The sequence below is a fragment of the Aulonocara stuartgranti genome, assembly GCF_965226115.1.
Source record: "Aulonocara stuartgranti genome assembly, chromosome: 13".
Lineage (NCBI taxonomy): Eukaryota > Metazoa > Chordata > Actinopteri > Cichliformes > Cichlidae > Aulonocara > Aulonocara stuartgranti.
This window is the reverse complement of record NC_138949.1, coordinates 435,372-452,117: the sequence shown is the minus strand read 5'-3', so window position 1 is coordinate 452,117 and position 16,746 is coordinate 435,372. Positions and strand designations below refer to the sequence as shown.

At 36.7% G+C, this 16,746-nt stretch overlaps 2 long non-coding RNA genes across 2 annotated transcripts in view; one reads left to right on the top strand and one right to left on the bottom strand.

The window, feature by feature from the left end:
• The first annotated feature begins 7,075 nt into the window (after positions 1-7,075).
• LOC309720203 lies at positions 7,076-10,341 on the top strand. The gene is made up of 4 exons (XR_014280437.1): positions 7,076-7,313; positions 8,485-8,579; positions 8,714-9,602; positions 10,266-10,341. It is a non-coding gene; the product is annotated as an uncharacterized lncRNA (long non-coding RNA).
• Positions 10,342-10,463: 122 nt separating this feature from the next.
• The window catches only part of LOC309720204, an 84,836-nt gene continuing 78,553 nt past the window's right edge, over positions 10,464-16,746 (bottom strand). The window contains exons 2-3 of the long non-coding RNA XR_014280438.1: positions 10,747-11,270; positions 10,464-10,546 (exon numbers count right to left, since the gene is read on the bottom strand). This is a non-coding gene — a long non-coding RNA (uncharacterized lncRNA). The remainder of the gene's footprint in view (positions 10,547-10,746; positions 11,271-16,746) is intronic.

The window sequence follows — 16,746 nt, the reverse complement described above, 5'->3', positions numbered from 1 at the left end:
TATTAAATAGGGGAAAGGGGAAATGGAACAAAATAATTAACACAACACACAACGTAAATGTCCACAATTAAATAATAAATCAGTGCTGTGATTTTTCTGTGCAAGAGTCCTTTTGCTAAGAGTCCTTTTTTTTTGGTCCTTTTCTTTTTAAAGTTCACTTTTAAGGTATTCCTCCTTAGGGTCCAGCTTCATACAAGGGGGAAATATGTCCGTAATCCAAAGACGGCTAAGTGGGGGAAAAGAAAGAATGGTCCTACCGGCTCGCCACTTCAATATGAAGAAGATCAATTCAAAGAGGGAAAAAAAAAACCTGACCTGTAGGTCAGAAAAATGTCCATTAGCACATCAAGTTCGATTCAGTTTACCGGTAAACAAGTATATTCTTCTGCATGTCTAGGTAACAATGCAAACCATAAATCATCATCAATCCATGTACAACAGTTAAATCATTAATCATCTTAGCTACGTAGCTTAATCTATACAGTCCAGTAGCGTTCGCTACAAACAATACAAAAACAACAATAAAGGAAAACAACTGTCTAACAGACAGCATAGCCGAATTCAAGGCAACACATAACAATAATCATTCAATCGCACTTTGTTTCAAAGTAAGCCCATAAAAATGCTTAAGTAAAGAAAGTGTTCAAAAACAGCGGTTTTTGAACCGGAGTTCTGCTTGCGGTGGGAGCGCTGCAGCACAAAGTCATTTTTTAATCGCGAAAACGATCGGCTGGTTACTGACAACCAAAGGTTGAAAGATATTAAGGACACTTACCGCTGAGTTTAAAGTTTAAAGATGAATTGATCCCTCCACAGCCGGTTTTCAGAGTTGCCGCGACATGGAAGGAGCCAATCAGAAGAGGGACCTCAAATCAGCTGACGTGGGTCATGTGACAGGGAGTAGTTGATATGGGTTACACCATCTTTATATTTTATTTTCACTATATATGAAAGTTGCTAATATGTAAGAAATGTTTATTCTCTGAATCTGTAATATATGGTGCATTTTGTTTGTATGTTTATATATATATATATATTTTTTTTTTTTTTTTTTTTTTTTTAATACTTTAATTAAATTTATGCACATATTACAATCTCTCGTTGGGAGACAACATTTGTGCAACAACATCTTGAAAAGGTTGAATAAGAAATCAAACGAAAAAAAAAAACCCACATATATACATATACATAAATATATGAAGGCCATTTTTATGACATAACAGTTTCCTTTCTGCGAACACTTTAACATACATGTGGCTTACTTAGTACACCAAAAACACAATCATTAAAAGGATAGAGATTGAGTCCCATTGTCGCATATCAAAGCAGCCTCTTTACATGAATCCCTCAGTAATTCTAAAGATGACAAAAAAGATTTTAATTCAATTTTCAATACAGTTAGGGAAGGTCTTTTACTTTGCCATTTGCATTTGTGTATGTGGTATTTGCCCATAATTATCACCACCTTGTGTAGCATGGACAGTTCCTTAGATGGATCACCATTATTATATAAAACTTGTGTTAGAGTCAGTGGGGTCATCCCATCTATTCTTATACTCAACCAGTCTACTAGATCTTGCCAAAAGTCAGTTGTTACTGAGCAGGAAAAAAACAAATGATCAATACTTTCCGCATTTTGTGAACAAAATCCACATGGCTCTACCTCAAACCCAAACCTTTTTTTTAAGCATTTCGGCTGCTGGGTAATATCCATTAATTATTTTAAATTGCATTTCTTTGACTTTGGGGGGGATAGGCCATTTTAAAAAGTGCGTATATTTGTTCGTTATTTTAACATTACTCCCTTTTAGTTTTGTGTTACTGTTAAAGTCGTGAAATAATTTGTTTTTAAATATCTTGTTCATGGTTTTATTATTACAGTTTTTATCCGTCAAAAGAATCTGGTTTAGATGTAAAGAAGGTAGACTAATTTGTGCCTTAGAGTAATACAAATAACCTTGAATCAAACTCAACAGAGGTAAGGGGATTGCCTTACAAACCTTGTCATATTCTCTAAGGGAACACTGAATGTTAAACTTAGCATTAAAAACACCCACTGAGAGAAACTGACCCCTTTCATCAAGTAAGTCCGTTATAAAGATTATGTTTTTTTCAAACCACTCTTTAATAAACAATGACTTCTTATTAATTGTAATTGTTCTGTTATTCCACAAGGTGGAGCAATGTGGTGAAAAGTTATGGGCAAACACCATCTTCCAATAAGACAAGACCTGCTTATGATATTCTGACAGTTTCACAGGCAACTTCAATATATCAAAATCACATTTCAGGAGAAAATCCAACCCTCCCACCTTTTTGAAAATATTTTTTGGGATATGGAACCATATGGAGTCAGGTTTCAAGAGGAAGGCTTTTATCCAGTTTATTTTAAATACTCCAACCATTGATTGAAAATCAATTGACTTTATACCACCTTTAGCGTAATCTTTGACAAGTTGTGATTTTTTAATGTAATGTGTTTTATTGCGCCAAATGAATTGATAGATTATAGAGTTAATCTTTTTAATGCTTTTCGGGGTAATGTATAGTGAGTATGCTGGATAAACCATCTTTGAGACGCCCTCTGATTTGGATAATAGATTGCGTCCAAAAATTGTAATATCTCTCGTCAACCAATGATTTAGTGTTTTGGACATGCCATCAATTTTGTCTTTTAGGTTTTTTGATTCTCTAGTGTTGATGTCTTTGTCTAAATAGATGCCTAGATACTTAACTTCATTTTTCACTGGAATCGTCCTCATGCTATTTTCCAAACAATCATAAAGTGGCAAAAGTTCACACTTCTTCAGGTTCAGACACAAGCCTGAAGCTTTAGAAAAAATTGAAATGACATTCAATGCTTTCTCGAGTATTGATTTATCCTTTAAAAATATTACTGTGTCATCTGCAAACTGACTTATTTCCAGTTCAATATCAAAAATGTTTATTCCTTCGATGTCTGAATGGTTCACAATGAGGTAAGCCATTAATTGAGTGCAAAGAATAAATAATTTTGGAGAAATTGGGCAACCCTGTCGAATTCCACAGAATATGTCTATCCTAGATGTTATGCCTGGATTGAGCGAAACATAACTATAAATTTGCTTGTAGAACAGTTTGATCACTTTGCAAAATTTGTTTCCAAATCCAAAAAGTTCTAAAGATCTAAATAAAAAATTATGGTCTATTGAATCAAATGCTTTAAAAAAGTCAATAAATAGTATTAAACTTTCTGAATTAATAAAGGATCGATAGTCAATCATATCTAATATTAATCTTATGTTATTATGAATCTGCCTTCCTTTAATAAACGCTGATTGGCACTCATCAATCAATTTGGTTAAGACGCTTTTAAGCCTATTTGCATATACTAAGGCTAATAATTTGTAGTCGTTACATAAAAGTGTTATGGGTCTCCAATTGTCTAGCATTTGTAAATCTTTGTTTGGTTTGGGTAATAAGGTTATTAATCCTGTTTTCATTGTTGGGGATAGTTCTTCATTTTTTAAACAATCCAAAAAGCCATTAAATAACAAATCTTTAATGTCTTGCCAAAAGGTTTTATAAAATTCAATCGTTAAACCATCAATTCCAGGCGATTTTCCATTTTTCATTTGTTTTAGAGCTGTATCTAATTCGGATATTTTCAAATCTTCTTCTAACCATGTTTTATCATCCTCTTCCAATTTTTTAACCTGATCTTTAATCATACCAAAAAAGATATCTGCATTTTCTTTTTCAGTTCTTGATTTATACAGATTACTATAGAACATGTTAATTTCCTCACTTATTTTGTTTGGTTCCTCAATTATAGTACCATCCTTACTCAATTTAGTTATTTTTTTCTTTGTTTGTCTACGCTTCTCTAGACTATAGAAATAAGATGAATTTTTTTCTCCATGTTCAATCCACTTGGCTCTAGACCTTACATATGCTCCTTTAGCTTTAATCAAGTACACCTCATCTAGCTTATTTTGTAAAGATTGTAAGCGTTCTGACTCTTCCGCAGTCATACAGGGTTTACCACATAATAAATGAATTTGTTCAATTAGATTTTTCTGTTCACATACGCGTAGGGCAGACACTTTCTTTCCCGTTTCTATAGCTAATTGTTTCACATTATATTTAAACCATTCCCATTTACTGACATTAGTCATGCTCATATTGTTAATTTCTGATTTAAGTTCTTTAACTTGTTTACAGAAGTCTTCGTTTTGTAATAAACTATTGTTAAATTTCCATATGTTGTCAGATCTTTGTTGTTTACGTAGAGATAATAAGAGACTTATCAGACAATGATCAGTAAGTGGGGTTGACTGGGTCTCACATTTCGTAACATATGATGATACTGTTTGGGAGACAAGCCAATAATCTAATCTTGAACATACGTTTTTATTTGATGGACTAAACCAAGTATATTTCTTCGTATTTGGGTTTGTCATCCTCCAATAATCGATCATATTGGTTGTCGTACAAAAGTCACAAGTAATGCTATCGTGTTCTGGTTGATTTCCTCTTTGTGGTTGTCTGTCAAGCCATGAGTTAGGAGCCAGGTTAAAATCGCCTCCAGTTATCACCTGGGTAGAACCATATGTAGTACTCCACTTTGCAATTAATTTACTTAAGTTAGACATCATATTTCTATTTAGCGACCTGTTATTGTATCCATACACGTTAATAAGAATAATTTTCTGTTCACAGACTTCTACCAACACCATGATCCAATGCCCCATTCCGTCGCTTTTATGATCAATAACTCTCCCTGCAAATTTGTTGAATAAGATCATAACTCCTGCTGAGTGAGTAGTACCATGTGAATAAAGAATACTATCTCCCCATTGATGTTTCCAAAATGTTTCCTCTTCCTTACCAGAATGTGTTTCTTGTAAAAACAAAATGTTTGCCTTAATTTCCTTGCAGAATAAGAACATGGCCTTACGTTTGACATTGTTTTTTAAGCCTCGAACATTTAAGGAACTTAATAGAACAGTCATCTATAAGATAAAGAAAAAACAAAAACAAAAAACGCAGGAACAAAATACAAAACAAGAACAGTAACGGCTTCCTTGGCACTTACTAGAAGAAAAAAAAGTGCTTGAAGCAGGAATAAGCCTAATGTCCTACCTATGTAATCATAACAGTACTCCGACCCTATCACAGTACTACCCCTTTATATATGCGGCAATTTTAGCTCTGTATAGCTCACATTTAACTACGACTTTGCTTTTTGACCCTCTCCTATTTTTTATTTGTGTATTTTTAACAGATATGTATATATAAACATATATATACACATACATACCCACATTTTATGGTTAACTTGTAGTGACTTCTTCAAGTGCATCTCACAGATCGATCCTTTTACCGTCTATTATTGCATAACCCTCCTTTAGGAATGCTCTTTTGCCGTTGTTTCGAGCTTCCTGCACCTTGGGCCACAGCTTGATCCGAGCTTCACGGTCTTCTTTGGAGAAGTCTTCTTTAAATTTTATGTTCAGTTCTTTGCAGACCCTGGCCTCTTTGGATTTCCTCCATACTTCATCCCTTGCCGTCCTCATGCTGAACTGTATGATGATTGGTCTTGGCACCTTGTTGCTCACTGCATTGTCTTTCTTCCCCAGTCGGTGTACTGTATCAACCATGAGCTGCAGTTTTTCCACTGATACAGGAACCACTCTTGTTAGAATGCCGATCACTGTTTCACGTGTATTCTCGTTGTCCTTCTCTGTCAGACCCAAAATTCTGAGGTCCCATCTTCTGCGGTAACGTGCACTCTCCCGACAGCTCTCCTTTAATTCTTTGTTTTCCTTCATCAGCGACTCCACCTTCGTCGTCAGCTTGTCAATTTCCTCTCTGTTTTTTTGGGTCGCCTGTGTATTTACTTCAATGCGTTGTTCGAAGGCTTCCAACTTCTTTTCAAGCGAATCAAACCTTTCCTCGCATCTCTTTGTGAAGCCAAGTAAAACTTCATATACATTCTCGATGCTCACCTGCTTCTCAGTTATTTTGCTTTTCATTTTTTTGGGATTGGGACTTGGTAACGGAGTGTGGTCACCTATGGGTCTTCCAATCTCTTTCTGAAGTTCCATCTCTTCTATATCTTCATCCTCACATGCTTCCCGCATAGCAGCAAGGTTGTAATCATGGTCGGAGAGGCTACCTGTTAGCTTGGGGTTAGCCATTTTTATCGCTCTAAGTTTATCTTTGTGTCTGCCTGAAGGTCTGTCAAAGTAACTTCCAGGGGGTTTCGCTTGCGTTCTACTTCCTTTGGAGTAACAGTTTGTCAGTAAAGTATTTTACAGGACATCAAAATCACGTTTCTTAATCAGACCCGCAGATTGTACAACCGCTTATTCCGCCATCTTTCTCTCCCCCTTGTATGTTTATATTACTAATAAAAAAAAAACAAAAAAAAAAAACTACCCGATCCGTACCGGAAACCCGATCGGTACCCCGCATGCGCAAATCTTACGTCACTTCCTCTCTTTGCGACATTCAATATATTTGAATGATGCGGTTAGCGCCCAGTTAGCTCTTAGCATTTCTCAACAGCTCTGCCTTCTTTTCGACTGCCCGGGACATTTAAACAATGGATAATCCGTATACAAAGAAATTCATGCTTTTCTCGAGCGTTCCCCGATTGAGCAACAGCGCCGTAAAATAAGAAGAATGGCGCCTAATTACAGAGTTAATAATGCAGACTTTGTAATATCTCACGTGTAGATTCATCAGCCAGATGAAGTGTTTACTGACAATTGACAGTGATAGCGCACATCATCATCACTATTCCAACAATCCTCTCCTCACAGACAAGCATAAACACACTCGACTATCGCTAAATCAGATTTAACACACGTTTGTAATGACGATAAATCAGTTTATAATAGGGTTTATTCGCTCGGTCAGCAGGTGGCGGTATCCTCGTACACTGGGGAGTAAACTGCCATTAAACGAACAGAAGAAGAAGAAAACATCTGCACATGCGCGGTACGGATCGGGTAGACCCGATTTGTACGGTCAGACTTTACACATGCGCAGTAAAGATCGGAGAGTCCTGATCCGTAACTTTTTTTATTTTTCGTTTTTGTCTACATTGTACTGAAATGCTTCATTATTGCAAACATTTTAAGATATACTTGTTATTCTTAACATCTTAACAGATACTCTGACCCATAACTATCGTAAAACGCTACGACCGGAAGTAGAAACCTTTCGCGCATGCGGGGTACCGATCGGGTTTCCGGTACGGATCGGGTAGTGACACCCGTCTTTCAATGGCTGCTTCAATTTCAGCTTGAACCTCCAAACCGCAAGTAAGTAATCATTTTTTGTCATCTTTTCTTGCTGTCCCACTGGACTGGACATTAGTTTAGTTTTTTTAGCTACATCTGGTGAAGTTGTGGTAAAATGCTGGTATTAGCCTATTCGTCGTAGCAAGCTAGCCTGAAGCTAATATTTGCTAAATTTAGGGACACCCGTGTCTCTTCAGGAGTTGGAGGCCGGTGTTCTAGGAGCGGATCTCAGGATCTCAACAGGCAGTGTTGGGCAGTAACATAATACATGCACCGGCGTTACGTATTTAAAATACAAAATATGAGTAAATGTATCCGTTACAGTTACCGTTCAATAGGTGATATTGAGAATACAGTTACTTTGTTGAAATAAATGGATTACATGGCGGTATTTTCCTGTTTCATATGTTAGGCTATGGTCTCTCTATTTTTGGTAATTCCACGCTGGTGGAAACCAAACAAAACACGCAATAAGAGCCTCTAAAAATTATTATACAAAAATTATTTAATATGAAGGCAATAGCAGAGTGTTACAGGCATCGCCCTAAAGAATGTAGCCTCATGGGCAGTGTAGTCCGTGCTGCAGGGAGAATGGACTGCCATACCCGTTATGTGTCTGTGAGCGAGGGAGGGAGAGAAAGGAAAAGTGCGAGCTGTCACGGAGCAGAAACGGGAGCTGGAAGCATGTAAATATAATAATAACCACTAAAGCCAAAAAGAGAGCCTGACGAGCCCAGCTGTAAGTAAGCTGTTAAGACTCGACTGTACACCGTGTTCGTGTTTTCCTCCAAAACAATAAGCAGCCTTTCAACGCCTCTCTCTGTCTCTCGCTAGCAAACTTGACCCAGACAACAAAGTAAAGCTAGTTTTCAGCTACGAGCCCGACACGAACCGGACGTATTAGCCAGAGGTCCCTTTACTACGGTTCGGAGCCGCTGACCTGTTTTATATACGCGCTGAATAGTTTTCTACACGAGATCGCTGCAGCCTTACCTAATGTCCACCTACAGTTACTCATTTATATTAAGATTTTAACATCTAGTTGGTGTTGGTGTGGCGAGTAGCCTTCAGTAATAGTAATAAATCACACAGCAATAGCACATTCATGTAGTTGTAAAGTATTCAGAATACATTAATCTATAATCTTTGGTAGAATACATTTTAAAATTAACCTTCCCAACACTGTCAACAGGTTAGCACCTCATACCACAGTGCATCAAAGCAGTCTCATGAGTGCTGGGAAGGACGAGCCCAGAGCCCAAAACAGACAGTGCAGGAGATGACAAGGTTAGTAATTGTATGGTGAAAATTATACTTTGTTATCTTGATTGGCAAAAGAAAAGTAAATACACAATCTGCTTCTCACATTTAGGGCATTTCCAAGATTTTTTTCAAAACTTCTTCCCTTTCTTTCATCACAGCTGTCCTGTGCCAGATGTTCTGTTGACCCACAGTGAGAGGCATCATTTCAGAAACACCAGGAAGACTGAAACTCGTCGCCAGGATCAAGCAGGGCTCGTGATCTTCACCAGCAGCTCCCTCACAAGAAGGATAAACCCAGCATTTCATGAACACTGATGGAGACCTTTGCTTTGTGTAATGTTAGAAGTACTCAGATAATCCTCAGAGGGTCTGGACTTTTACATAATAGAATAGAATTCAACTTTGTTGTCATTGCACAGGTACAGGGCAACGAAATGCAGTTTGCATCCATCCAGAAGTGCTTTAGCCATGATATAGATATATTACAATATATATTAGCAATAGTATAGATATGTAAGTATATTACAGAAATGGGTCTATTATGGTATGTTACAATGTACACGGTATGAAGTATGTTAAGAATATTCTATAACTATAAGTATGTACAGGCTGTAGTGAGTACAAACTGTACAGGCTATGAACAGGATATAAATATGAAAAACTACAGAAATCTGAGATATACAGTTATACAGAAATGTGAACTATGCAAATTATAAACAGTTGTAGGATTAAAAATCATCATATGTACAGAATGATTATTTACACAGAACTATACAGTAGTGCAGGTAAGTAATAGCTATAAGCTATAGTAATAGCTTTAAGTCCTGTAGAAAGTTAAATATATGTTGTGCTCTCTGGTTACTCTGGTATGAATGACTCTGAATTACTTTATGATAAATAACACACTATTGTCAAAAACAGTGAAAGAATTCCAGATCACAAGTTTTTAGTTCAAATACAAGTAACAACCTTTGACTTTAATCAGGTTTTATTTAATTGTGTCAGAGAAAACATCACATGCTCTTCATGTAGCTGAGTACATTCAGTGTTTAAAATAGTGATGGTGAGATGAAGCCTCATGATGAACTGAAGCTTTCCATCCAATTGGTCGACTCATGGTTCGAAGCATTGTGATGATTCATTTGCTCTACTGCGCCATCAAGTGGACAATTCAAGTGAAGCGGGCTCTTTGATTATAATGATGTGTAAACCTTATGTACATCTGGATAATGACACAATAGTGTTTGGTGCTTCACTTTTTAATAAACTAAAAGACAGAAATCAGATTATAGGATGTGTAGTGTTGTTTATTTATATTTTGGTGTTTATCATTTGTGATATTTATTACTGTGTGCATACTTTATTAGGAGAGACAAAATTAAAAAAAAAAAAAAACATCTCTTCCTTGCTGGTTCCATCGAAGAAGAAATGCACAAGTAACTATGTAGCACGTACGTAATCCAATTCCACAACACGGTGTGATGGGGAATCAGCTGTTTTCCTGCCCATGTTATTTCGAATCTGGCGCGAACCGGTGAACCAGTCCCTGAATCAGTCACGTGGTACGGACTGCCCGCGAGGCCTCGAACGTCACTGCCTACGTAATCAAAGCAAGCCTCGATACGCGCTTCAGAAAAACGCCCCCGCGATTACCCGACGCACGATTCGAAGCTTCGACACACAGGACACATCACTAGTTTAAAACAGAAGCTGTGCAGGTCTGAGATCAGCAGTTTTCTGAAACACCAAACTGAGGTCCTGTTAATGCTGATGTATAGTGACACAGTTACAGGGGTGATTAATCCTTTTGACTTTTTGTCTTTAAATTTATCAATAAAAACAGCTGCAGCTTTCACTGACAGCACATGTGGTACTTTAACCTTTGTACTGTTTTCTTCAGTTAATTTTGGAGTTACTACAAAGATTGAAGCTATAGGATGATCTGTCTGCTGTCACTGGGTGGTGCTGAGGTCTGAATCTGAGGACGGCTCCTGTAATCACAAACAGAACAGAATCATCACAAACTGAAATATAAAGTTTATCTCAAATCTGAAATAGAGCTGATCCTTCTCCGTCCTCACACACTCGGGATCTGAAGTTGTTCAGTCCTACAGTTCTGCCGACAGCTGTTTATTTTTTTATTTGTTTTAAAGGCCTTATATACTAACACATTTTCTAATATCATGTTTACCTTTGAGTTGTTGATGCTTTATAAATGGACATCTGCAAAGATGAGATGATGGAGCAGGTTTCAGTCGAGGTTCAGTCTGCTGCTGCATCCTGGTCACAACATACAGAGGTGTTATCAGCTCAGTATTGAACAAGAAATATTAATGCTTCAAATTATTTGTCCTAAAGGATGCAAGCTGTACAGAGTACTGAACATGTGACTTTGTGAACATAACTCATTAAAAATAATTTGGACAGTTTTTTAACCTGAATATTTGTAACAAACTCAGTAAAAAAAAAAGCTAAAAAAATAATCAGGGGAAAAATGTAACATTTTAAGTTAAGCTGACAAGCGGAAGTAGTTGGTTTCAGTACATAAGTATCGGGCTTTGCTATTTAATCCGTAGCTATTGACTAATGAGGGGAATTTAAAAGTTGGCTTTAATGTCCTTCCACATGTGGAAAGCGACAGAAAACATGCTGCTGTTTGCACATATTTAATAATCAGCTCTGCACAGGAGCAGAAGCAGAGTCCAGCCTGTTGCTCTTACAGTATAATACTCATAACTAGAAAGTGCATTTTCTGAAGAAACTGCAGTGTGAATGCTTGAATCTGAATGTATGCATTGAAATGAAATAATTACTGAATTTAAGTTAAAAATTTTGAATGAGATTTAAAAAAAAAACCCGAATTTAACCTGAAAACAAAGGTGCTGAACTGCTAAAAGCTGAAGGTTACACAGAAGAAGGAGTTGGAAAAAAACTGAAAATGTTTTAAATGTAAATTAGAAAACCCTAAGAAATGAAAAAAGAACATTTAGAGTCAGAAAACATCTGAATGAATATTAAAAGGTCATATTCTTTGAATCACTGAATGACTAAAATGTGATCCCTCCACTTTGATCCACACAGTTTAAAAAGTTTAAATGCCTGAGCTTTGAAAGATACGGTGTTGAAAAGAGAACAATAATGGCGACGTTTTGAGGGTAAAATGATGGCTGTAACACTGTGGACACAGCAGCAGTTGAAAGAGAAGTGCTTAAGATGAATCTTGGTACAGTGGCAGGCAGAGCTCGTTAAGCAGGCAGGTGTGAGCCTGGTTGCTATAGTGACCGCACCCAATGGCTCCATACACACGCACACAGACATGCGCCTCACTTTTGTTGCTTAAAATGAACAGAAAAGTCAGGCCGAAACAAATCGTTCCCAAATGAAAAGTAAAAGTCGTATTGACAAAATTCTTTCACCATGAGCGACAGCAGCTTCTAGTCTACTGAATTCTCAGTTTTCATGCCTGTGGAGTTTATTATATGGACGTGGTGACAGTGGAAAGACACCATGCTCTTCTGATTTTCAAACGAACCTTCTGAGCCATTTTTACATTAGAGTCTATGGAAGAGTTGGAGGGAGGAGGCTGTGCATTGGTGACATTTACGAAAGAACCATAACACCTAGGACAATAGTAAACACATTGGATGAAAGAGGACAGCGATGGCTACGTTTTGAGGGTAAAATCATACCTGTAGAGCAAACGCTGCGGACACAGCAGCAGTTTTAAAAAAGATTTTAAGATTAATTTTTTTGCTCCTCTCACTCTAGCAGTTGAGCTGCCTCACTCTAGCCCCAACATTCCGTCCCATACACACCCATTATAAACTCTGAAACGGGTGAAAAAACATCATGAAACTTAAACTGGAACTGAAGAAAAAGTATAATAGATATTGAAAAGATAAATACAAGTTGAATAGTTGAATGTCTTGTCTTCGTTTTAAAGTTTGAATGGTGGCTCTATGTCAATGTATGTGGAAGTAGTAAGAGTTTAAAAATGAATAAGTTGAATGAGGATTTGAAGGGTCTCTCTATTGAAATACATTATAAATTTTTGTTAAATAAAGTTGAATAAAATTAAAAATATAAATGTTAAAAATATGAAATTTAGAAGCAGTGTTGTCCAAAAGAATAGGAATCTAACGGTGTTTGAATGGTTTTTCTAAGTTGAACAGTTTTGAAGGAGTTAGATGCCAAAAAACGTACGGAATATATAATAATAACTAGAAAGTGCATTTTCTGAAGAAACTGCAGTGTGAATGCTTGAATCTGAATGTATGCACTGAAATGAATTAATTGCTGAATTTTGAGTTAAAAATATTGAATGAGATTAAAAAAAAACAAAAAAAAAAACGAATTTAACCTGAAAACAAAGGTGCTGAACTGCTAAAAGCTGAAGGTTACACAGAAGAAGGAGTTGGAAAAAAACTGAAAATGCTTTAAATGTAAATTAGAAAACCCTAAGAAATGAGAAAAGAACATTTAGAGTCAGAAAACATCTGAATGAATATTAAAAGGTCATATTCTTTGAATCACTGAATGACTCAAATGTGATCCCTCCACTTTGATCCACACAGTTTAAAAAGTTTAAATGCCTGAGCTTTGAAAGATACGGTGTTGGAAAGAGAACAATAATGGCGACAATTTGAGGGTAAAATGATGGCTGTAACACTGTGGACACAGCAGCAGTTGAAAGAGAAGTGCTTAAGATGAATCTTGGTACAGTGGCAGGCAGAGCTCGTTAAGCAGGCAGGTGTGAGCCTGGTTGCTATAGTGACCGCACCCAATGGCTCCATACACACGTACACAGACATGCGCCTCACTTTTGCTGCTTAAAATGAACAGAAAAGTCAGGCCGAAACAAATCGCTCCCAAATGAAAAGTAAAAGTCGTATTGACAAAATTCTTTCACCGTGAGCGACAGCAATGTCTAGTCTACCTAATTCTCAGTTTTCATGCCTGTGGAGCTTATTATATGGACGTGGTGACAGTGGAAAGACACCATGCTCTTCTGATTTTCAAACGAACCTTCTGAGCCATTTTAACATTAGAGTCTATGGAAGAGTTGGAGGGAGGAGGCTGTGCATTGGTGACATTTATGAAAGAACCATAACACCTAGTACAATAGTAAACACATTGGATGAAAGAGGACAGCCATGGCTACGTTTTGAGGGTAAAATCATACCTGTAGAGCAAACGCTGCGGACACAGCAGCAGTTTTAAAAAAGATTTTAAGATTAATTTTTTTGCTCCTCTCACTCTAGCAGTTAAGCTGCCTCACTCTAGCCCCAACATTCCGTCCCATACACACCCATTATAAACTCTGAAACGGGTGAAAAAACATCATGAAACTTAAACTGGAACTGAAGAAAAAGTATAAAAGATATTGAAAAGATAAATACAAGTTGAATAGTTGAATGTCTTGTCTTCGTTTTAAAGTTTGAATGGTGGCTCTATGTCAATGTATGTGGAAGTAGTAAGAGTTTAAAAATGAGTAAGTTGAATGAGGATTTGAAGGGTCTCCCCATTGAAATACATTATAAATTTTTGTTGAATAAAGTTGAATAAAATTAAAAATATAAATGTTAAAAATATGAAAAATAGAAGCAGTGTTGTCCAAAAGAATAGGAATCTAACGGTGTTTGAATGGTTTTTCTAAGTTGAACGGTTTTGAAGGAGTAGGCTTACAAAAAACGTACGGAAAAATAAAATATAACTAGAAAGTGCATTTTCTGAAGAAACTGCAGTGTGAATGCTTGAATCTGAATGTATGCACTGAAATGAATTAATTGCTGAATTTTGAGTTAAAAATATTGAATGAGATTTAAAAAAAAAACAAAAAAAACCCGAATTTAACCTGAAAACAAAGGTGCTGAACTGCTAAAAGCTGAAAGTTACACAGAAGAAGGAGTTGGAAAAAAACTGAAAATGTTTTAAATGTAAATTAGAAAACCCTAAGAAATGAGAAAAGAACATTTAGAGTCAGAAAACATCTGAATGAATATTAAAAGGTCATATTCTTTGAATCACTGAATGACTCAAATGTGATCCCTCCACTTTGATCCACACAGTTTAAAAAGTTTAAATGCCTGAGCTTTGAAAGATACGGTGTTGGAAAGAGAACAATAATGGCGACAATTTGAGGGTAAAATGATGGCTGTAACACTGTGGACACAGCAGCAGTTGAAAGAGAAGTGCTTAAGATGAATCTTGGTACAGTGGCAGGCAGAGCTCGTTAAGCAGGCAGGTGTGAGCCTGGTTGCTATAGTGACCGCACCCAATGGCTCCATACACACGTACACAGACATGCGCCTCACTTTTGCTGCTTAAAATGAACAGAAAAGTCAGGCCGAAACAAATCGCTCCCAAATGAAAAGTAAAAGTCGTATTGACAAAATTCTTTCACCGTGAGCGACAGCAATGTCTAGTCTACCTAATTCTCAGTTTTCATGCCTGTGGAGCTTATTATATGGACGTGGTGACAGTGGAAAGACACCATGCTCTTCTGATTTTCAAACGAACCTTCTGAGCCATTTTAACATTAGAGTCTATGGAAGAGTTGGAGGGAGGAGGCTGTGCATTGGTGACATTTATGAAAGAACCATAACACCTAGTACAATAGTAAACACATTGGATGAAAGAGGACAGCCATGGCTACGTTTTGAGGGTAAAATCATACCTGTAGAGCAAACGCTGCGGACACAGCAGCAGTTTTAAAAAAGATTTTAAGATTAATTTTTTTGCTCCTCTCACTCTAGCAGTTAAGCTGCCTCACTCTAGCCCCAACATTCCGTCCCATACACACCCATTATAAACTCTGAAACGGGTGAAAAAACATCATGAAACTTAAACTGGAACTGAAGAAAAAGTATAAAAGATATTGAAAAGATAAATACAAGTTGAATAGTTGAATGTCTTGTCTTCGTTTTAAAGTTTGAATGGTGGCTCTATGTCAATGTATGTGGAAGTAGTAAGAGTTTAAAAATGAGTAAGTTGAATGAGGATTTGAAGGGTCTCCCCATTGAAATACATTATAAATTTTTGTTGAATAAAGTTGAATAAAATTAAAAATATAAATGTTAAAAATATGAAAAATAGAAGCAGTGTTGTCCAAAAGAATAGGAATCTAACGGTGTTTGAATGGTTTTTCTAAGTTGAACGGTTTTGAAGGAGTAGGCTTACAAAAAACGTACGGAAAAATAAAATATAACTAGAAAGTGCATTTTCTGAAGAAACTGCAGTGTGAATGCTTGAATCTGAATGTATGCACTGAAATGAATTAATTACTGAATTTTGAGTTAAAAATATTGAATGAGATAAAAAAAAAAAAAACCGAATTTAACCTGAAAACAAAAGTGCTGAACTGCTAAAAGCTGAAGGTTACACAGAAGAAGAAGTTGGAAAAAAGCTGAAAATGTTTTAATTGTAAATTAGAAAACCCTAAGAAATGAGAAAAGAACATTTAGAGTCAGAAAACATCTGAAAGAATATTAAAAGTTCATATTCTTTGAATCACTGAATGACTAAAATGTGATCCCTCCACTTGGATCCACACAGTTTAAAAAGTTTACATCTCTGAGCTTTGAAAGACAAGATGTTGGAAAGAGAACAACGTTTTGAGGGTAAAATGATGGCTTTAACACTGTGGACACAGCAGCAGTTGAAAGAGAAGTGTTTAAGATGAATCTTGGCAGAGTGAGAGAGAGAGCTCGTTAAGCAGGCAGGTGTGAGCCTGGTTGCTATAGTGACCGCACCCAAGGGCTCCATACACACGGACACAGACATGCACCTCACTTTTGCTGCTTAAAATGAACAGAAAAGTCAGGCCGAAACAAATCGCTCCCAAATGAAAAGTAAAAGTCGTATTGACAAAATTCTTTCACCGTGAGCGACAGCAATGTCTAGTCTACCTAATTCTCAGTTTTCATGCCTGTGGAGCTTATTATATGGACGTGGTGACAGTGTAAAGACACCATGCTCTTCTGATTTTCAAACCAACCTTCTGAGACATTTTAACATTGGAGTCTATGGAAGAGTTGGAGGGAGGAGGCTGTGCATTGGTGAGATTTATGAAAGAACCATAACACCTAGTACAATAGTAAACACATTGGATGAAAGAGGACAGCGATGGCTACGTTTTGAGGGTAAAATCATACCTGTAGAGCAAACGCTGTGGACACAGCAGCAGTTTTAA